Here is a 24,234-nt window from a genome sequence, read left to right as displayed (position 1 = left end):
TTCCTCAAATGTATTCAAATTTAGGTGAAAATAAATAAATAAAAGGCCGTATCTCATTGCAAGGTAATTGGCAGTCAGAGGGAAAGATGGATCCCGGACATTGTGTCCAGACAATGGGTTTGATTGTCAGAGAAAGGTGACATCTCTAGCTGTCCTGCTATTAATTTTTATTTTAACTGAAATAATAGGCTAGCTAATTTTTTTTTAACTATGGCTTTTTCTTGAACGTGCAGACTTGCCAGCTGGTTCTACTGTGTCTATTCAGAAATCGCATGAGGTCCTCATTAACTGATGCCTGCTGCCTGGGAGGCGGGCTGGTAGGAGCCTTTTTACTGGTGGGACGTGAGCAAGGCTCACCTGACATCTGCAGCTTGGACGTGTGGGCCAGCGGGCAGCAGGTGACGCCAGCAGTGGGCGCTGTCGTGCTGTGACCTAGGTCCTGCTGAGCGCCCTTCCCAGCACAACGGGTGCAAAACAAAAGCGGTGGAATCTATGCATACCCCAGTGTGTCCTTGCACCTCACCCTCACGTGAGCAAGGGACTACGGCAACATCGAGGATGTGACAAATGATTTAGCAGAAAGCTGTTCCTTTTTCCCTTGGAAACTGACAGTCAGACCCACAGCATTCCTCCGCAGAAATGTGGGCAATGTCCACAAGTTTGCCTTGAGGTTTGTGTCTGCCTCACAGAGAGAGGGAGGTTGGGGTGGGCTGGGTGTAGGACGCTGGCGTGTCCCTAAGGCAGTATGAGCGATCAGTGTGATTCTGCAAGTCAGCCTTAGTGATGTCCGGGGTGATAGTTCTGGGAGGTTCTAAAGCCAACAGCCATGGAGCTATTTAAAACTGAAGATTAAGCTTATCATGAAAAAGAATATGAAACAGAAAATAAATATATGTGTGTGTGTGTGTGTATAACTGAATTGCTATGCTGTACACCAGAAATTAACACAACATTGTAAATCAGCTATACTTCCATTAAAAAAAAAGATTACACAGTTGATGTGAAATTTCTCTTTGGGTATAAATCCACCAATTGCTGAAAAGGTTCACACAAGCTCTATCTGCATCCAGATATTCAAACTACATTTATTCATTCACTCCTTCATTCGATAAATATTTATTAAATACCTGGTACAGCAGAGAAATCAACCCATGAAATCCTGCTTTGATGAAATTTATATTCTAACAGAGCCTCATCATGTTCACATTCTTATAATTTGAATATCTGATGTGGAGTTGTATACCTGTAACACACACACACACGTGTAAACACAGAGTATCTCTATCAAAGAAGGCACTTAATAGAAAGAAATAAAAGAAAAAACAAGCACTGGGAGAAGCTGACTACAGTTTGTTTAATCTGCCAACAAGTTACTGAAAGGATATCGGGGAGCTCATCAAACTGGAGAGAATGCTAGCAAACCAGGCTGAGGTTCAAGGCAGGAAAAGGGAACCACGGCCAATAAACGCCACAGAACCAGCACAGCGGGGACGTGGCCACCGCTTCAGCTGAGCAGAGGATGTCACAGCTCCCAGCCCTGGAGACTCGAAGTTGCCGCTGGAAGCCACGCCTCCCTCCCTGCTTTTGGGTTCATCAACCTGTTGCCTCCACTGTCCCTGTGGCTCAGGCTCAAGGCCGGGGATGCAAGTTCAGGGAGGCGTGTTTGATTGACTGAGCCCAGTCCCAGTGAACCAACACATGATGCAATTAGCCAAATGTTAGCAGCTGCACGGCAGGTACCTAGCTCCCCTGTCCCCTGCTCTACTTCAGCATCACGGGGACAGGACGTGTTTGATTTCACCTCTGTTGTCCCACTTTCTTGCACAACACAGGCCCATAGCAGGTGCTCATTTAGTTAAGAATCTATTAGGTTTAGTGGTTGAGGAAGCTTTTGACTCACTCCACAAGGTTACCATTTTTTAAATCCTTACTCGAGTTTGAGTCAGCTCCTGATGGAAAAAGCCAAAGGTTCTATTTAGGTTTCTACAGCTCCATTGACTAGGATGAGTCTTTGGTAGCTTCCAGAATCTCCTGGGACTCAGGGGTCACGGAGACCCTATGACGGATAAATAAGAGGTGAGCACCCAGAACAGCATATCTATTCCAGGGCAAGGAGCCCATGGGGGGATGAGGCGGGGCCGCTTGGCTGCCAGAGGACCGAGGACAGTGTGGTCTTTCCGACTGTCCTCGGAGGAGACCAGGCAGCAACCCCGGATCCACACTTCTCTAGTAAATGTGTAGTCACAGTGGATTATGCTGCTTTGAAAAAGTCACCTTGAATTTCAGGGTGGCCCACACAGGATGAAAAGTAAGGTGCAATATCTGTGTCCCATCCTTGGGGAGGCTTGGTTCTCAGAAGACTCATTATTCAGAGCAGACATTTAATCAGCGGGACTTGAGTGTCAAGGTCAAACTCCTCGAGAAGTGCCTGTGTGGAGAGACCCTTCTACCTTTCAGGCTAATTTGATGTGCACCATAAATCTTAGAAAGTTAAAGGGGGAGGGACTTGTGAGGTATTAAAGTTGACCCCAGTTTCTTACAACTGCTGAGACAGTTTTTTCTTCTTTGCCATTAGAAAAGGATTCAGAACATTTAGGGTTCTGATTGCAGTGCCTACAGCCAGGAAGCATGACGTTTGGAAGATACAATTAGTGCCGTTTACATGACAGATGCTGTCTCCTTGTGATACTCGGTCCTTCTCATCTTCTAAATAAAGCAAACACCAGCCGTCAGATACACACCACACACACACACACACGCACACACACACAGACAAACTACATCAGGAGGAATAGGGGGAAAGAGGATGCACTTTGCGGGGCGCCTACAATGGCGGATGAAGTGGAAGGTGTTTTATCTGCTTTCTCATTTAATGATCACAACAAAGCTGAAAGTCATGTATTGAAATTACTGTTGTTTTTAATTTACAGATGATCTAGGCTTAAAGTAAGTTTATATTGAAGCTCATCAATGGCAGAGTCAAGAATGGAACCAGAATCTCTTAGATCCAAAGCCACTACTCTTTCTTAAACCATTTGTGCCAGCTTGCGTGTTCTCTGCCGGGTGGCATCTGTGGCCGTCAATGATGTTACCTGCTTGTATCGCCTTAGGATCAGACAGACGCAAGTGGCAGAGGGCGTGTTCTCCAGATTTTATTTTCAACATACTTTAAACGATGTCCTTGGTAGAGACCGTTTTAATGTCACTAACTGTCTTTCAGTATTTGCTGAGCTTCTACTGGGTGCACTCTTCCATTCCGTGCTTGAAGAACTTTGCCAAACTTAAAGAATGACAGACTTTGAATCTTTGAATAAATGTGGGATCTAGACAAGGCAAGCTGTGCAATTACAGACGATTTCCTTAAGGAACAGCTAAAATTTTTCCTTCCCATTTTTCATCTTGCTTCAATTTCAGACTCTCCATCAATTCCAGATGGCTTTATTCTCCTTCTGGGGAACATCCCCCACCCTTTGACTGTTTTGAAGCAGTGTGCCACATCTTTCTGTCAAAGTGGAAAAAAAAAAAAACTCCTCTGCCACTGCTGGGTTCCAAGATGTTTGGATAAATAACAAGCCAACAAGACTTCAAAATTTCAAGCCCACTCTTTAGGAAAAGAATTGCACGGGTTTTCTCAATGCTTAGCTGAGAAGTCAAATTCATTTATAGGATATTGCCACGATCCAGATAAGAAGCACTGGTGGTGAAGGTTAAGATTTTTAGCCCCAGTGATAAAGAGTCATTGAACAATTAAAAAATACGTTTTGTAAGTAGAGTTCAAGGGTTTTGTCTACAGAATGTATGATTAAACCTATGGACAGGAGTGACAAGTTATAGACAGAAAAACATTAGGGAGCTGAACGTTTGTCCTTATAGAAGATCTAGTTGAATGTTTTTTCCATCAACTGAGATGATGACGAACAGTAAGTTTATATAAAGCAGAGAAACCTAGTTCTCTTTTGACTCCATTAAAATTGAGATGTTTGTTGGAGACCAGAGAAAATGCTGATTAGATCGCTGATGTATTAGTCTCATGCTTAAAACAGTTGTTATTATTATCAATCAATAAACAATAAAATGTATACATCATTGCTCTAAAAAACAAAAACCAATAAAAGGACAAAAAAGAACAAAAAACTAAGTAAGTGTCTGGTCTACTTGCTTCCATATTTCAGTAGCCAGATCAAAAGGTTTCTCTAGAGAAAATTCTCATTTATGCATACTTACATGCCTCTCAGTTTAATGGCAGCTGCCTTGAGGCCATCAGGCTGGGACAGGGAGGGGGACACGCACTCCTAACTGGTGTCTCCTGTGGGGCTGGCTCTTTGTGCCTTTGTGGCTCAAGGCTTCTTCAATATTATTTCCTTTCACTTAGGTCCAGAAAAACCTTTTCTAACCTCTTATCACTCTCACATTTTGCACTCTTTCTACATTCATTTTTTGCTTCCAAACCAATTCATTCTTGCTTTCTTTCGATTCATTGTTTGCAGTGGAAGCAACAAGCCGTTTTCTGGCCTTCCTCCTTAGAGCCCAGGCTGAGGAGATTTGGGGTCTGCCTTTCGTAACACTGCAAGTACCCGAGGTGAGAAGGACTCTGATATCTTCCACATCAGACGTCTTCAGAAGGGACATGGTGGGCTTGGGTATCCAGCCAGCCAGAGAGAAATAAGAGAAGGGGGACTATAACTGACTGTGCTTCATAGGCCAACCTGGGGTGTAGCCGTATGGCGCAACCATCCACTTTCCATCTGCCAGAACTCAATCACGCTCGAACCTAACTAACTGCAAGGCAGTGATAAAATGAAGCGCAGCTGTTTCTCGTAGGAAGAGGAAATTAGCTCAGTGATCAGTTAAGGCAGTCTGTAGCTGACACACCAAGTGTGTAAGATTTTTGTCATTTTGCTTGCGACGTTCGTGTTGAACCAATGTATTATGACGAACTCTTGATTAACACGCAGGTGATTTAAAAACATACTCAATCACTTTTTTTGGTGGTAAAATATACATACAAAATTTACCATCTTGACTATGTTAAAGTGTACAGTTGAGGGGCGTTAAGTACATTCACCTTGCTGTGTGACTATCACCACCACTTGCCTTCAAAATTTTTTTGCTTCCCAGACAGAAACTGTACAACTCTGAACTCGTCAACAAGTAATTCCCAATTCCTCCCTCCCCAAGCACCTGGCAACCACCTTGAAGTTTCCATTTCCACACTGTTTTGATAAGTATAGTTTTGTAGTATATTTTGAAATCAGAATATGGGGTGCCTCCAGCTTGGTTCTTCTTTTTCAAAATTACTTTAAATGTTTGCATATGTTTGTCAGTGATATTGCCCTATTTTTTTTTTTTTTTTTGATCTTCATCTGGATTTGGAATCAGAGTGAGGCTAGCCTCATAGAAAGAGTTCAGAAGTGTTCCTTCCTCTTCAAATTTTTGGAATAAATGAAGTAGGATATGTGTTAACATTAAAAAAAAAAAAATGTTTGGTAGAATTCACCTGTGAATCCATCCGGTCCTGGACTTTTGCTGTTGGGAGGTGTTGATTACTGACTCAGTTTCATTACTGTTCATATTTTTCCATTCGTTTTTTTTGTATTTTCTGTTTCTTTCTCATTCAGCCTTGGAAGACTGCACTGGGATGCAGAGCATGTGATATCTTGCACATGCCTTTTAAGAAGGCTCTCTGCTTTCTTCTGCTCTCTGGCTGTCCTGACTGCAAGCCCCACTGGCCTTCAAGCCAGATGTTCTGGGGGTTTTCTTCCCTAGGGCAGGACCCCTGGGCTGAGGAACCAGATGTGGGACTTGGGCCCCTTGCTCTGTGGGGAGCATCTCACAGTTGTGATCATTCTCCTATTTGTAAGCAACTTGGGGGTGTGGGTCTTGAGTACACAGCGTCTCTGTTCCTTCATCCTGTCTCATTGTGGTTCCCTCCTTATGGCCTTAGTTCTAGAAAAATCTCTTCTGCTGCCTTCAGGTTGTTGTCACAGATAGTTGCTCTGTAAAGTTGTAATTTTTCTGTGCCTGTGGGAGTAAGTGAGCTCAGGGTCTTCCTCCTTTTCCATCTTGGCTACTGGCTAACCATCAGTTTAAAGATCAGCCAGATCTGGAGATAAAACATTACCAGCCCTCAAAAGCCACTTTTTTGGCCCTTCTGTATTTATAGCTATAATTTGCTTTTACTGCTATGAAACATATCATAGCCTGTGGGTCAAATCCCGCTCACTGTTGGTTTTTGTAAATAAAATTTTATTGTAGCACAGCCATGCTTTTTCATTTATGTATTGTTTATGGGTGTTGTTGTTGTGCTAAAATTCCAGCGTTGATTCCTTGCAAGAGAAATCAGATGGCTCGGAAAGCTGAAATATTGGTTTCTAACCCTTTTCCTCCAGATTTTGTCAATTCCTTCATTACGTGGTTATATTGCAACGTTTTATCCATTCTAATCTTCATAGAGATATGAATTGTTACTAATTTCCGATGCTTCTAGTAATGCTGCCGTGAATGTTAATTTATACTCTCCTGGACCGTACATGCGCATGTCTCGTAGGGTGGATTTAGTAAAGGAATGATCAGGGTTCTGCTACCCACCACTTCAACGTGGTGAAGCAATGCAAGATGCTTCAGAAGCGATTTATCAATTGGCATTTCTACCATCAATGTGTTGGAGTTCTTTTAATTCTATGTCCTTGGCAACATGAAATCATCAAACCTTTTAATCTTAGTCATTTTGATGGGTGTAAAGTTTTAATTCGCATTTTCCTGATGATTAATGAGCTTGAAAATAATTTCATATGTTTATTGGCCATTTCTACATTTGTTTTCCTAAAATCCACATTCAAATTTTTTGTCCACTCTTCATCTGGATTGTCCTTCTATTTCTAGGTTTTGGGCTTACAGATTTTTTATTAGTTACAGCCACGTGACAAATGTTATATTCCATTTTTCCCCTTGGCTTGTCATCTTTAAAATGTTTCTTTTGAAGACAAGATATTCGTAATTTTGACATGATCCAACTGATCAAAATTTAAGGTTATTGTATTCTATTTGTTTTCTATTTAAATGGATACTTCTCCATCTCAAAATTATGAAAATAGTCTTGTTTTGTGTCTGTTTTTGCCTATTGGTGACCAATGTCATGGTTGAACCGGCCCTTGTGGGTCTTATTATGACTGCAAGATGCCCTTCAGGAAACTTTGGAAAAATAAGGGTTTATTACTTATAAGACATGAAAATTACACAGCACACTTGGGGCCAGACAGGGGTCACAGGTAGAGAGAGACAGAGAGCATTGGCCTGGGGTTTTATTCTTATTGGGGGTTGAGGGAGGGACCCAGATCTTCTCAGCCTCTCTCCTTTCTGGTAAATTTAAAACAGGAGTGATAATTTAAAGCCTTGAAAGAGAAGTAGCCCAAATGGTCAGTTGTCAAAATCAGCCAAGATCTCTAAAACAAAGGAGCTTCAGCAGGGGAAGGTGGCCGGCTCTTAATGTGGTCATGCAGTCGGCAGTGCGTTTACTCAGGATAGCCCTCTTGAAATGGGTGTCTCTGCGATCAAAACTTACCCAGGCACTTGTATTATCAACTGTTAGGGCTTACCCTACAGGTCTCCTAGATCATGCTTAAGTTCTAGAAGCTGCACTGCTTCACATCAAAACTTTCCTTCACTATTCCATAGTGCCCTGGGTTCAATCCCCAGCACCTCCTCTAAAAGTAATAAATAAATAAACCTAATTACCTCCCCCAATCAATCAATCAAATTCTAAAAAAAAAAAAAAAAAGAACTTAAGAACAATCAACAGACATTCATAGGCTCATTTCTGGGACACGGTAATTTGTTCCCATACAATTAAGCTCTGCTGTCTAAGAGGGCAAGTGCACCTGACTTGTTCTTCTTTAAGGGTGTCTTGGGTGTTCTTGAGTCCTTACCTTTTCATTGTAATTTTAGAATTAGCCTTTCAGTCCGTACCCACATATATATATATGAAACCTGCTGTGACTCTAATGTAGATTATATTTATGGGTCTATTTAAGAAAAAAAGTTAATTGAAATTTAGTCAATTATAATGTGTCAATTTCTGGTGTACAGCATAATGTCCCAGTCATACGTACACATACATATATTCATTTTTATATTCTTTTTCATTATAGGTTACTACAACATATTGAATAGAGTTCCCTGTGCTATACAGAAGAAATTTGTTTTTTAAAAATCTATTTTATATATAGTAGTTAGTATTTGCAAATCTCAAAAAAGAAAAATTTTATTAACCTTTTTACTTTGGCTTGCAGGAAGCTCTGAAAAAATTTTTTGATTTAATGTTCATCTGCATATTTGTTTAAACTTTCTCCCTGTTCTTGACCTTTTCTTCCCTTTCTGCATGTTTCTTTAAAGTTGCCCCAAATTATGGTTAAGGAAAAGCCAGGAATTTCTACAGTTAAAATGAGAAGAAAAGGAAAAAAAAAATGAGAAGAAAAGGGTGTGGTGTTGGTCAGAACTGTCCATGGCCAGCTGATTAGGAAAGTAACACTAAAACCTGTGTCATTTTAGAAAATGTAGATGTAATTTTGGGGTTCGAGCCCTAGAAACCCTAATTTATGTTGGCCTGAGGTTTGACTCAGCTACAAATAACTTTGTAAACTTCACAGATGTCTGTGACAAATCTTGGTGGAGCATTGCTGGTTTGGAGTTAATTAATTTCCAAATAGCTGAATCCTGAGTGTATCTGCCTGAATCTCTGTGTACCGTATCAAAGTTCTGCCACCCTGTGGAGCTGGATTGATGTGAACTCGGCAGTTTAGGGCTTTTTATTTTCCTTTGTGTGTGCGTGAGCGCAGTTCTGACAGATAAATTCAGTCCATGGTGAACAGCTTCCTAGATGTGTCTCTGTTCTCACTGAACAAACAGAGAAGAAATATGCCAGTCTAGATTAATGAAGCAAAAAGGCAATGTAATTGGTAACCTCATATCTTTCCAAATGTGGATTGAAAACCTTATTTCCTTCTCTTCTTATCTTCAAATGTATCAGTATGAGAAAAAAAAAAAAAACCCTCCAGAGAGGAAGTTTTTAAGGCATTTTGAAAGTACTGTTTGCTGGGTTTGTGTATCCAAGTTATCATGATGAGCATGTTACCTTTTACAATTTAATCTCTTTAAGCAGTCTATGATTTAGCAGCTGTTTCTATTTTTTAAAGAGGAGGTATTGAAATCAATAAACTTAAATAAGAACTTAAGGTCACTGAGCAAGCAGGAACAGAGTCTGGCTTTGCATCTGGGTTTGGGCATTAGAGTTTGGGCTTCATGCCACAGTCGTCCCTCCACCCCTGCTGCCAAGGGGACCTTGATGATGAAGGCTGGAGAGGCAGGAAGGTACCTGTTACCCTAGAGAATGTCTTTGCTGCTGAAACACACACTCATTCTCTCTACGCCTTCCCTGGGATGTTTTGGCTTAGCTAACATTTTCAAAGATGTTCCGGATGAAACCACGGTGACTGCCAACAAGCAATGATGTCCAAGCATTTGTTTGGGTTTCAGCCTTTATCTCCAGACCTGCCACACCGATGGCGCCTGTTGGATTTATCAACACACCTTGACTTCTCTTCCCTCCGCTTGTTGAGAACATCTTCATGGGGGCTTGGTCTCACACTGAAGGGGTTTGGCTCTTTGTGGTGGAAAGGATGTGGAATAAATGAACCAGAGATGACTGACCGCATGGCAGAGGAGCACCATCCGGCCTCGATAAATGCCTGCCAAAGCTGCCCTGGTTAAGATTGCAGGCTTAGCCTGAATATCTGACGTGTTCAACACCTGCACCAGGTCATTTCTGACAACCTTCCTCTTCTACACAGCAACGTTATTTTCGATCAGAATTATTTTGGACCAGTAAAGATCATTTTTTTTATTCATTATTTAGTTTTAAAATAACAAACAACTAAAAAATAGGAGGACATTTAAAGATGATATTCAAGGGAAACAATGCAAGCAGAATTAAGGTTTTCACTTCCCCAAACAAAAGTATTACCCTTTGTAGTTTACGTTCTGCTTTACTGCTTTGAATTTAAAACAGAAATAGAAATATAAAACAGTCGCTAGGAATGACAGAATGAAAGTCACTGAAGGTCTATTTCTTCCCTTTTATAGTTCCTGGGATATCTAGTTTATGTTGACTTTACTGTTTAAATACAGAAATACACAGCAATACAAGAGTCACAGAATATTAGAGACACGGATTGCACACGAGACTGAGGGAACTGTGTGTAGGGTGAGTGCAAATGATTCCGAATCCTTACACACTTACTCTCAAAACAAATACGTGTAGTCAGGTCCATGTGTGTCAGGAACTGACTGTCTAACTGGGAGTTCTTAAATTAATTCCCAGGTAGGATACAATGTTCATTAAAAGATAAATAAGGGGGAAGGTATAGCTCAGTGATAGAGTATGTGCTTAGCATGCATGAGGTCCTGGGTTCAGTCCCCAGTATCTCCATTACAAACAAACAAACAAACAAATAAATAAATAAACCTAATAACCCCCCAAAAAAGATAAATAATAAAAATTCGCTAATTTGACATGCACAGCTGTAACACTGAACCTCAGCAGGAACTGTAACAAATGTTGGGAAGTTACACCCAGAAAAGATTTTCTGACATTATTTATAACGGATGAAGCATGATGATAATTAAAAGCAGGCTGACTACAGATGGGGGTGTAGCTCAGTGGTAGAGCGTGTGCTTAGCATGCACGAGGTCCTGGGTTCAATCCCCAGTACCTCCATTAAAAGTAAACACAGAAATAAATGAAAAAGCAAGTTGATTTTAATTCAGCATCATTACTATTTATAATCACCTGCAGACAATGAACACCCTTATTACCTGCCTTTAGGGAAGACTCCTCTCACCCTTTGGTCTACCTCACCAATAGTACTTTTTCCCCCTGTAACTATTCTGTTACCTCAATCCTGAAGATCTTGGAAAGAAAGCTATTTTCCTCCATAAAACCTTCAAAGAAGCCAAGCATAAACAGGTGTGCATGACATACAAGGAGGTTAAGCAAAAATGGATCCAGGCTTCTTGGTGAATCAGGAATATACAGAGCATGCCGACAACAGAAACTGTGAATGAAAACAGGGCTATAAGCATCTGGGGGGCCCGTGTTCCACAGGAAGCTGGGGTGTCCATGCTGAAATAAGGCTGCATGCATGTGACCAGAAACAGCAGGAATCACTTCAGTACTTCTCTCTCCACGGATGCTCTGGGGATAATCCAGGCGAACACTGGCGGAGTGACCAGAGTTGAGCTTCCGAGAGCTCTGCATAAGGCAGCTCAGGACACAGATGTCACCAGTGTAGTCAGTGGGGGGAGCCAGGCAGACAGAAGGCAGGGCACTCTGACGCATGCCCACAGAGAGGCAGCGGGATTAGTAACGTGATCGTAAAGTAAGGTACCAAGAAGAGCTGGCTTAAATCCAGGCTCCACCCTCCATTAGCTCCATCTCCTTGGCCAGTTCACTTAACCTCTCTGACCATCGGAGTCTTCATCTGCAAACTAAAGTAATGAGGTCTAATGTTCTTGGATCATCACAAATGTAAGAGACTGAAGCCACCTGCCATGCTGAGTGTATTAAGATAATGTTATGTATCTAACTGTGGCAGGAATAAAAGTTAGCAGGGAGGCCAGGTGCCAGAACTGATAGGAAAAACACCAAGTCATGACTGTGTCAAGGGTTCCTTCTCTAGACTGTGGGTCTTTGAAGCTGGGGAACTGGAGTTCGTCTGGGTAGGTGGCCTTCAGGGAAGGAAAAAGCTCAGGGATACCATTAGGATGCCAACTGTCCATATTATTTGGTAATAAAAAAAAACTCACATGTGCAATAGTTGTTTTCAGAGTCCCAAAGTGTTGAGGCTGTTGAAATTCCCCAGGTGTTCTTCAAAAGAACGCATCCTTATTCCACATTCATCCATTTAATCATTCATTCATTCTTTCAGCAAATATTCACTTAGTGCCTATTAAGTCCTGGGTGCTGTTAAGGTATTGGCAATAAAACAATGAGCCAACAGTGGAGAAAGAAAATAAAGAGAGGTGACAATATATAGAATGTCACAGATTGTGAAGCACACTGGGATAAATAAACCAGGGTGAGGAGACAGCTATTGCTGCTCTGATAAGGCTGCACGGTGTCTTGGAATCTCAGTGGCTCACAGTAACCAACATTGGTTTTTTCAGGCCTGTAATTGGCTGGAATGAGTCCCTGTAGGTTGATCATCAGATTCAAATCTGCCTCTGAGGGAACATTCTGTTCACAGACTGTGACAGGAACGTAGCAGGTGGATGCAGGTCCCGCAGCCCGGACGGCCCACAGTCTATTGGCTGAATCAAGTCACACAGGCAAGTCCAGGGTCACACAGTCCACGAGACCAAGGATAGAAGGGTCATTCTATTACAGGAAGGAGTAAACAACTGGAGGACTGACCCACACAGGGGAAGCATGGTGATCTCAGTCTTCTCTCTGAGTGCAATGGGGAGTCATGGGAAGACTTTGAGAAGTGAGGGATGCAACTGGATTTAAGAGGTAAAAATAGAACTGGGCTGGCCGTATTGAGGGAGAATGCCGGGAGACAGAGGTGGGAGCAGGCAGGCTAATTCAGTTTCCTGCAACGAACTATCTCCACATGGAGTGATCAGCTTTGTCCATGGTGCTGAAAAAGGTAAGATCGTGGGTATATTTTGAAGGTAGAGCTGAAAGGATTTACAGATGGGTCAGACGTGGGGTGTGAGAGAAAGAAAGAAGTGAAGGGTAATTCCAGAGTTTTTGGCTTGAGACTGGAAGAGTTTGTTGCCAATAATTTATGTGGTGAATATTGTCAGCCGTCACATTTAGGAAGCCTGGTTCTATTGCCGGTGACAGTGGTCTCTCTTCCCTGATCTTCAGTGCTGGGAAACCTTTATCAAACGGTGTAACTGCCAGAATAAAATTAACATTTGATTTTTTTTATACGTTCTGCTTAAACCAAACCACGGCATCGTATCAGCTGGGAATTACGTCCATGTTGACTTTTTGTTGTACTTTGATTTTGAAAGTCATGGAAGAAGGATCCTAGAAATAAATAATTCATGGCAACTGTATCATAAAGTTAATTCTAACCAATAGCGTGTCATTAAAATATGAATGTACAAATAGTTCAATTTTATTTTTTAATTAACTTTTTGGAAGTAATAGCTGAGAATCGTCCTTGATCAGGTCAAATTCTGTACTTAAATGCATTTTAATTGTTTTTAAGTCTTTTGTGGAAATCAATGGGAACAACTTCCCATGATGTATTACTTACTTTTATCTTGCTAGTCTGTTTTTAATATGGACTAGGACTTCAAAATAAATTCCAAATGTCTCTGTGGCTGGAGTTGTCTATTTTTTTCCCAAATAAATTCATAGTAGGCACTTTCCCCTCTGGTTGCTCCCCAAAATCTCCAGTCTCTATTTACCACTTCCTTTTCCTTTTTCTCACTATCTATGCATCACCCTACCTTTCCTGGGCCTACAGAAATCCCATTTCCTGTAGTCAATAACCTTGCCTCCAACCGACACTGAGCTCACGTACTTCAATGTGATCTTTTTTTAAGAGCTTTCTTTTTTAAAATTAATTTAATTTTCTTATTTGGAGGGAGGTAGTTAGGCTTATTTATTTATTTATGTTAATGGAGGGACCAGGGCTTGAACCCAGGACCTCATGTATGCTGAGCATGCACTCTACCATTGAGCTGTACCATCCCCTTGATGTGATGTTTTATACGTAAATTATTATTTTTCATATAATATTAGAATATGCTTCAAAAAATCTCATTTGTAAGCAACTATTCTAAGAAGACAAGTGTTTCATTTCTGTACATTGTTTTTCCTTTTGTGTCCCTTCTTTATGGTGATTCTTTAATCAGTGTCCTAGAGTAGAAATATGACATGTCTGGTGGGCCCTCATCAGTCCCTTACTGGAATATTGTGAAGCACTAGACCATCCGGATGCCTCATCCTGGAGGTGGGGAGAAAAGGTGGGGCTGGGAGGCAAGGTGTGACAGCTGGGGTGCATAGCCTGGGTCCCTGGGGTTTACGTGGTCCTTGTGTGCTGTGGGAAGGAGTTGGTTTGAGGCCGAGCTGTTGTCCTGGTGTCCACGGGATCAGATTCTGCATGAAACTGACAATCAGGGCTGAGGTGTGCACAGGACGACACTGAGCTCACACTGGACCTTCTTTGCTCAAGAACTGTCACAGAGCAGACAGTAAATACAAGTGATGCACCCAAGAGATGTTCAGTGCTGCTGGAGGAGGGAGAGAGGTTTGGCAGCACCATGGCCAGGAGGTAAGGATCCATTCCTCCTCTTTTCATGCCTCTGCTCTGCCAGACACTGGGGGACAAGGAGGGGGAGTAGGAGGAGACACAAGGAAAAGCAGATTTCATCTTTCTCCATCCCCAGCCACTGGAGCTACGGGCTTGTCATATCTGGGACTTTGGAATGGGAAGTGAGATGAAAGCTTGTAAATGAACAACAGTGACCCTTCAGAAGCAACAACTCTGTTAATAACTGGGAAAATGTCTCCACTCTGTGAACTCAGGATGGAGTTTTGTTCAGGGAACCTGCTATGCATGGTGACCAAGGAGTGACAGGAAGCAGCTGGTGGTATATATTGGGACAAATATAAAGACATTTCACGCTTATAGCCCAATAATTTGAGTTTCCTCATTAAACTGACATTAGTTTCCTTCTTCAGAAAAGGAACTAATATTACCAACTTGCAGTGCTTCCAAAGAGTAGGAAGAGCTAGGGGCAGTTGAGTGGTCGGAAAACACTGACTTCCCACCCCCGGGAGCTTCAGAAATAGACTCACAGACAGAGAATACAGACTTGTGGTTACCAGGGGGGTGGAGGGTGGGAAGGGATAGACTGGGCTTTCAAAATTGTAGAATAGATAAACAAGATTACACTGTATAGCACAGGGAAATATACACAAAATGTTATGATAACTCACAGAGAAAAAAATGTGACAATGAGTGTGTATATGTCCGTGAATGACTGAAAAATTGTGCTGAACACTGGAATTTGACACAAAATTGTGAAATGATTATAAATCAATAAAAAATGTTAAAAAAAAAAAAAAAGGACACCCGGGAGCAAGGAGGCAGGATTTTCTTTCACTCAACATTTGTAACATGCAAATATTTAATAAATAAATGTCTCCCAGTTTGTCTTTCCCTGCAGTGTTCCTATAAGCCACCCTGTGCATCGTACACTCATTCTGACGTTAAAGGGAAATTGTTCCCCTATCTTTTCATTGATGTTCTTTGTTCTGAACTGTTGGTCTCAACGTCTCATACTCCCCACCTGCGTTCCCAACTTCCAAAATCTTTATTCGTTCTCAAATTTCCAGACTTGGTCTTCCTTCACCCCTTTTCACTGATTTCCAGCATAAAAATAGGGCTTTCCTTAGATCACCATCTGAGTTTTCCGAGTCTCAGACGGAGGTCCAAAGCCACTGAGTTCTATTCAACAAGGCACATCTACCAACGCCTGCTCAGGCTCAGCGGAAGTTAACTGGTCACCAGTGATTTTTCTGTATACTTCTAGGTGCCAAATCCTCTCCTAGACGTTGCTGAGAAAAGATTATGATCCCAACACTAAGTGAAAGGTCGATCCTGCTTCTTAGCCGCTTTTGATTACGTTTGGGAGCTTTCCATAAAGATCCTAACTTGAGGGGTCAACATCAGTTTCTAACAACATGAAGAATGAAGAACAAGGACATTCAGTCTTGTCTTAAGGAAATTAAAAGAAAACAATCAGAAAAGCATCTTGTCTTCAGCCTTCAATGTCTCATATCCTCAATTCTTGTTTGGTCACATTCTTCATAATTTCTCAGATTTAAGAATGACCACCGTCTGGTTACTTTAATGTAAGTGGCTTTTTGATCTCTCTCTCTCTCTTTTTAAGTGGTTTTATTTTTCAGGAATGGACATCAGAATGCACCAAGCAATTTATCATCTAATCACTCCTTTATGGCTGAAACTATGAATCAAAATCATTAGACGTAGTGACTCTGAGCATATGACTCTTTGATTATTGTTTTTTCAATTTGGCCTGCTGAAAAGAACTTTATGCCTGAATTTATCTTGCCTGACTCATTTAGTTAAAATCTTACAAATAAAAAAAGGTATTTAATGGAGATAAAATGTGGTTCCTTTGGCAGAAGGGAGATTTCTCATATAAATCAACAGGAAGAAATCTAATCAACATTTACAAACAGCATTGTTTTGGTTGATTCTCTGAGATTATTTTCACCTGCAGGGCTAGCAAATAAATTGCTTTTTGTCTTCTACCTGATATGAGACGAATACTTGTCTCAGTGTGGAATAATGTAGCTGAGACATGCTTAAGATGTTTTAAGAGGCAGCATGGCAGGTGAAAAATTGAAGTCTTCGGTGTTGGCCAAATCTGTGTTTAATTTCATATTTTATCACTTCATAGTTGCTTGTTTTTCTGGAACACGTTACTGGACCTCTCTGAGTCTCAATTTCCTGCTGTTTGAGTGAAGCTAATAATGACTACTCTTTGGTAGACACTGTCTGCTAAGTGACTAGCCTAGGGCATTTATATGGTACGGAATTATTTGGGACATACTTTCAAATATACCATTGAATCCACCCAATGGATACATAATATTTTGTGTTCACCATTTTGAAGGAGCTGATTTGACAACAGACATTTCAATGCAGCTGAAATAAACAAGCCATTAATCATTAACTTTGATGGATGAGGCAACTTAAACCTAGAGAAGTAACTGACTTGCTCAAAGTCACACACTTGTAGGACAAAGGTGAGGCCTGACTCCTGGTCTCAGAGGCTAATATTTTCTTTATCCTGACCTGAGTCATGTTTACATTAAAAATAATACAGAATTTAGGGAATACTGTCTTGGTCACAGGTGGATGTTTAATTAATTCTGTGAACTAGCTCTTTGCATTGGATAAAGCTAACGATTATCCTTCCAAAATAAAATATCGGAAAACAAGGTCAGAAACGAAGAACGAAGTTCTATGAATAGAGTAGGGTTTATGGTTATACTCACAACTTATGTATTATATTTAATATATTTTATATTTTATTCAGTCTTCAAGTAATACATATTAAGCAAAAGCAGTAATCAGGTTGATTTACAGTTTTTTTCTGGAAGCTCTGTGTTCCTAAATGTAGAAGAGAAGTTTGGGCTAGTTGGCCTCTAATTTTGCTTTTAAGTTTGTCTCTCTTGATCAAAGTATTTTGGGCATCTGCCTCTGTGGGGTGGGGGTCATTATTGACTGTTCAGTCATGCCCCTTTCTTAAAGATTCCTTCCACCTCATATATTCTTGGAAGCCTCCAATATTTGTACCATATAAACCCAATCTTCTGGCCATGATAGCTTGCCCCAGGACGGAAACCTTGACAGAGTGGAAATAACCCATAGCATACACTGAATCTTCCAGATAATCTTTCTTAGGAAATTGAATTGATCCATCCACTGGATTGCAACAGAAATAAATGGACGTAGTTGACAGATAACATGAGCCAATACAGGTGGGTTATGGGAGGGTAGCTTAGAGACTCAGGAAGAGTCATTCTGAAGATTTGAGATTGGAGCAGGTGTGACAAGAGACATGCAGGTTGAGAGGAACCTTGACCCCCCAGGAAGAGAAGAGAGATCGGGAAGGGGAGGGAGATGGGAAGTTCTTAGTTCTCACCAGACACAAAGGAGATTTCCTCTTCGTATTATCCTGATATTTCCAATAAAGCCTTATTTGGAGCTCAAACTGAATCAGTGTTGGTCTTTGCGATCAAAGGATCGTGATTCTAAGACAGTCTTTTGTCAATTAAACATATGGTTGTCTTTTAAATTCAGTGATGAAAAGAGAAGATGCCACATTTTTGTCACTGAACCTTGAACTGAGAAGATTTCCAAGAACTATTTGATTTGACTCTTCAGCATCATGAAGAAATGTGTTCCGAAATGAAATAGACTAAAATTTATGTAGCACCATCTTTCCAAGTCAATGTCTTTGCAACACGCAACTGAGGAGATTTTCCTGTTGCATCAGTTGGTAAGAATCATGATCAGGATTGGCAAAGAAAAGACACAGGGGGAAGAGGATGAGGTTTGTTTTGTTTTGTTTTTTAAACCAGCTTCAAGGAAATTGGTTTTTCTGCTGTGAACAGAATAGAGTAATTGTAATCTAAAAAGCTGGAAGACTGGTGTTTATTTTAAAAAGTTAAAAAAAAAAAACAACTTTTTTTTTTCACTTGAAAAATGTCTAGTAGATAGTAAAACATCTGGTTAAAAAGTGAAATCTTCAGTGACACATCTGGATGTTTGCTCCATAAGATGTCAAACATGAGGATAATTAAAAATATGGAACTAAATTACTTAAATGTTAAGCTTTCATCCAGATGTCTTATGCTATGTTAGGCAAAAATAAAGTCTTTATGTCAGACATTAAAGTAATCAGGAATATCTAAATGTCACTGTAAATAAAATAACATTTCTAGTATGTTTCACTGGAGAGAATGTATTAACCACTGACTAGAGACAACACAAGAAGTTTACCTTTTAGTTAAGAGCTTTTTTTTTTTTTAAATCTGATCAGTAAGTAACTAAGAAAACATAGGAATATAGAAAGACTATTTCTGGATGAAGATTGTCCAGGCTGACTGACAAATAAATGAAAGTATTTTGATTTCCAAACTTTTGTTTTGTTTTTTGTTTGTTTTTAGTTTTTATACAGAGAAGTATCAGGGAGCCAGAGATTTTGGCTATCCATTAAAGTACCCAGGAGTTTATTTTTGCAAATGCATTAGAGAAATGGGGCAAACTTTTGAATTTCAAATCTTTGGCAATGTTTATTTCTGAGGGGTAGAGTCTGAGCAGATAGAGCTTGCAGCTGTAATTCAGTTTCAAGAAGTACCCGATGACATAGCCAGGGTTGGCTCACAAATTACATCCTCTGGGGAATGGGAAGAGGGGACCCAGGTTGGGGGGTGGATAGCAGAAGTCCTTTGGCTGAAACAGCAGGTGTGGACAGACAAGTGTGAAAGCCAGGCAGGGGGCGTAGGTGCAGAGAAGGCAGGGCGGTACCGGTGGGTGGTGCGGGCAGGAAGCAAGGTTTACAGCAGAGGAAGCTAAAGGTGCCGCAGGTCATGCTGGTGGACAGAGTCAAGTGGTCCTCATGAGCAAACAAAAAATAAACCAATGTTCCACGGTCGCCATTCAGTTTTTTTTTTTTAATTGGTTTTATTTATTGAGGCTGAATTAAAATGTCTCCCATCAAAACAGCTCCATCAATAAATTAGGAGTTTGGGATTAACAGGTACAAACTACTATACCTTAAATAGATAAACAACAAGGTCCTACTGTATAGCACAGGGAGCTACATTCAGTATCTTGTAACAACTACAATGAAAAAATATCTATATATGTATATTCTGAACTGAATTACTATTCTGTACACCAGAAACTAACACAACATTGTAAATTGACTAGACTTCAATAGAAAATGTTGGTAACAAATTATGATATTCCCCTGTGGGATTCTACTTGCAATGAAGAATAAGTATTTTAAGTTCCACGTGCATAAGAGGAAATGGACTCAGAGAAGTCCAGCGACACAGTTGAGGAGAACACGCGATTATGAAGCAGCAAAATGTGAACACAGATCCCGGTCTGACTCACTGCAAGGACCACGTACTTTTTCACTCACCGCGCTGCCTTTTAAACCATCAAAACATCCGTTGCCTTTTTCTGCACTGAGATGAGAATTGCTACACTGAACCGTTTTATCAATTATTGTGGATACACAGATTATAGAGGCACATTCCAAATTGACTTGAGAAACAAATCTGATTATTGAAAACATTGAGAGTGTTGTACAAACTACTCTATGTATGAAAAATGGAGAGTGTAGAATCATAAAAGATGGTAGAGTTTATGGTCAGAGAGATAAAATTTTGAGTGTCAGTTTTGCCATTCCAATTTTGGGTGGGTAACTTAAGCATTGACTTATAAAATGAAGGTGACACTAAAACTGCTTTTGCTGTAGGTCCATCCAAAATACAATTTTCAAAACACATTACTTCATAAACCTGACTCGGTGTTTGGTGCACAGAACTCAATAAATATGGAATAAAACTACTTGAGGAAATTAATTTTATATCTATGTCTATATATAGATATGTATCTGGGTCCTTCCCGATGTTTCCAGTATTTCTATCAAAGTCAGGGTCGGGACTGTGTGTGCTGTTTGGGGTCATTTAGGACATCATCTCAGGCTTAGGTCAAGAGTTAAATATCTTAGGGGGGAGGGTATAGATCAGTGGTAGAGTGTGTGCTTAGCATGCACAAGGTCCTGGGTTCAATCCCCAGTGTCTCCATTAAAATAAGTAAATAAAACCCTAATTACCTCCCCCCAAAAATTAAAAAAAAAAAAAGAGTAAAATATCTTGCCAGACAAGGCATGGTTTTGCCTGTGCTAGACTCTCCTTAGTTTATAAATCTCTGGGAGGCGTCCAGACAGGGTCCTTAGACGCCTGGAGCCAGTTCATTTAGCTGAGTCAATAGCACAGAAAGAATTTAAATGACATCTGCCTGGGTCAGAGTCAAGACAGTGTGACCCAGATGACTCCTGGAGCCTCTCAGCCCTAAAGAGCAACGTGAAGAAATTTTAACATTCCGTGTTCAGTGGTCTGGTCCCATGTTTTGTTTTCTTGTTCAACGGTTTTTAATAACAAGAGAAGTAAGTGTGGGAGGTGGCGTGACGATGAGATTGTGTTTTTATGTTGAACTGCGGATCAGAATCTGCCTCCTGCAAACTTTAATTGATTAATTGATTTTTTCCCTCCTCCTTTTTGTGATGGCTGAGTTTTGTGCTAGTAAACCCAGATGTAAAATTCAGCCGTTTTAGGAATATTGGCAAAAAGGTCCTCATTCGCAGGCAGATGTATTTTGCCGCTTTGGCTAGACACAAACATGGTAAAAGGAGACAGTGGAAGAGGTGGTGGTCTCAGAAAGGGCAACCAAATGCCTTCTAAGTGGTAGATGGATCCTCCTCTTTAAAGTCCTGTGGCCGTCCCACTGGGAGAACTTTGGGCGTGCCATTTAATCCACAGCTTCAGACTATGTCCAGGGCTTTGTTCTTTCTCTTTTTCCTTCACCATCCTTCTTTCTTTTCTCCCTTTCTCTTTTTCCTTCTCATTTTCTCACGCGGTAATCTTTATCCATCTTTTGTCTTCTCGTGGCTCTTGTTTGGAGAGTTTTAACATCTACTGCAAGGTGATAATTATATTCCTTAAAGAAAAGCCTTTCAAAGTCGGTTTTTGGTAAAGCTGTCATTTTCTTTACTTTATCTCTGCTTCAGTGTAAACGATCTCACGCTGATATTTATCTAGACACTTTCAAATATTTAATACACCCAACCAGTGACTTTTAGATTTTCTTAAGTTAAGTGGTTTAATGTGTATTGACACAATCTGAAGACTTCATAGTGCCTAGAACAAATGGTTTTGGTAAAGGGAATACAGTGATTTGTGTAATTCCATTATAATCTTATTATTCTAGTTTTAATGGTCAAATATTCTCATCGAAGAAGTTACTGATGGATTGGAACGCTGTTTTCTTTTCATTCTCATTTGAAATAAAAGTGTGAAAGTCCCAGCTCGATTCGGTAATTGGCTGTCATACGCCATTTAGAAAGCTGCTTTGAAGAACATTGCTTCTGCTTTGAAGAAAACCCACTTCCTCGTCTACCGTTTTCTGTTTGCACCACAAATTATTCAAAATGGACAGATCAAAGTGGAATATTTATTTCTATTGCCTCTCTCTCATTCTTGATACTTCTTTTAATCTTTCTTGGAGTAAGGACCAAAGATTTGGGATTGGAAACACAAAACAGAATTTGAACAGAGGTGGAATGGGTCTGTGGGTTGACCAGAAGTCTGAAGGAGGACTGAAGCAGAGGAGAATCAGAGCTGTCATATCTGTAAATACTTGCAGATTCTGTAATGTTGTCTTTATAAGCTGGAAGCAGGAATTTACCATCTGGGAGAGGTCTAGGCAGGAAAAAGGAGAGGAAGAGAGTTGCCTCATTTAGGTTGCTTCAAGGAAGAGTCAGATGAAGTGGGTCTGGATGTGTGCACTTCACATCTCACAAGTACCCAAGGTGATCCTTTTAATCGTAACCTGTTCTGGAGATATCTGCACTCTCCCCTAGACCCCAGTCTTGCCTGTTCCTTCCTGGGCCCCCACTGCTGCCATAGATTCTGGTATCAGGATTATTAACACATATCTATTGCATGAGTGGAACACAGCACATTCAGAGCAAGCACTTACTAGGGTCCAGACGCCGTTCTGTGCTTTGAAGATGCAATAACGTATGTCACAAACTTGCTTCAAAAGATTATTTGTTTGATAAGAACTATATATTGTCTGGTATGAGGATGACACTTTGGATATTTAGAAGTCAGGGACCTTCTTCCTGAAATTAAAAGGATGCTGTATAATCTACTCTCTAGCAGAAAGAATGGAGTTTAGTGGCATCCAGAGAGAAATAACATAGAAGCTATTAGAAAACATTACACCAACCTGGAAGAAGGGGAATCTTACATTCTAATTTAATTTTTTTAAAAATAAAAACGGTGAACTCTGAATAAGGGAGCAAAGGGCAGGTAGCCCCGGGATTTGTGCTAAGTGACAAGGCCTGTGGTCATCACATTTACAAGCTTATCCTCTCTCAGTGAATCCTGGTTTGGCATGGCATCACCACCCTCAAAAACTCAGCCCACAATTTCAAATGGCAACCTGACAACACTGATGCAGAATATTGCTTATTTGTGTGTCTTTCCATTGATAGGCATGTATGAAGTTGTTACCAATGCTTAGGTATTCTGAATCCCCCAATACCCCCTTGTGGGCAAAGCTTTTACCTTTATAAAATAATTGAAGGTATGCCTGTAAAGACATGAGAATTTAGTAACAAAAATTAGATTTAAAAACAAAATGGCTGAATTAAAGTCCAACATGAATTTAGGCAAAATATATAACTTTAGATGACCTTCAGATTCCCCATCTAGAAATATAGAAAGAACATATACACGATTGTTGATAAGATTAAATAGGATGATGGGTACATTTTTGATACCTTGTATAAAGGCTCAATATATATTTGTCCTCCTAAATTTCTTAACTCTTTCAAAATCGGGTAGATTTCTGAAGGAAATGGAAGGAATAGATTTGAGTAATGTACTATATCATACTGTGTTGGATACAATTCTTTAAAAGATCAGTGTAAATCTTCTCCTTAGAACTGTAACTCTTGTCCCTGTGATGCTGCTGAATAAGAGGAAAGTGAAGAGTTCCAGTTGTTTTCATTTTTTCTCATTTGTCCCCCACAGTTTCTTCTTCATGGTAACATCTCTGTCTGTAGCTTGCAGATCACATCTGATGCATTTTTAATTTCTGGTGCACAGCGGCAAACTCAGAGGTGATTAGAAATTCCAAAAGAACCTTCTTTTTTTTTTTAAACCTTCACCAATGTACCATTTTTCCTTTTCACTCTTTGTTTTCTTTGGAAAACAAATAAAATTTCTGACTCCTCTTAGCTACCTCCTTCCAATGTGTTTTTGTTCTGTGTCATTAGCCAACAGGCAGTTGGGTAGACATTGGCCCACGTCCAAGATGGTGACTGCTTCTCGCGCACGCTGTCTTTGCTGCTGGCTCTTTGACGAATGGCTTCTGCTTTTAATGGATGAAATGTCATATGATTAACTCTCAGGTGATTAATAGATGGTGTTTCTGAGAGCTAAGTAATGAAGAAGCAATTAAACAAATCTGATATGTTGTCTTTACTACAAATCAAGTGACACTGTCTTCCTGCACCTCGGACTGTGGTGAGGGGGTCAAAGGCTGTTGTAACTCAGAGAGGAGAGTATGGGCAATGGTTCTGGGGCAGACAAGGACATCAGACATGGTACAGTGCTCTCTTCAGCCTGGGCTGGATCTCGGACTGCGTGCTACTGGAAAAACAGGCAAGTTATTTAATTTGTGAGCCCCGGTTTCTTCATCTCTAAAACAAGACCGACAATACATAATTTGTGGGTTTAAATGAAGATTAACAAAGGTTAAATGACGTTATGTATGCAAAGCATTTTGTGAAATGCCAGGCACACGATGTTCAGTC

General features: G+C 40.4%; 1 non-coding gene across 1 annotated transcript; it reads left to right on the top strand.

Moving 5' to 3' along the window:
• Positions 1–10,699: 10,699 nt before the first annotated feature.
• Positions 10,700–10,771, top strand: TRNAA-AGC (transfer RNA alanine (anticodon AGC)). The gene has a single exon. It is a non-coding gene; the product is annotated as a tRNA-Ala (tRNA).
• Positions 10,772–24,234: the final 13,463 nt, after the last annotated feature.

The sequence above is a fragment of the Camelus dromedarius genome, chromosome 4 (assembly GCF_036321535.1).
Source record: "Camelus dromedarius isolate mCamDro1 chromosome 4, mCamDro1.pat, whole genome shotgun sequence".
Taxonomy (NCBI): domain Eukaryota; kingdom Metazoa; phylum Chordata; class Mammalia; order Artiodactyla; family Camelidae; genus Camelus; species Camelus dromedarius.
Note: the sequence above shows the minus strand (reverse complement) of the source record. Positions and strands in the feature narration are given on the sequence as shown.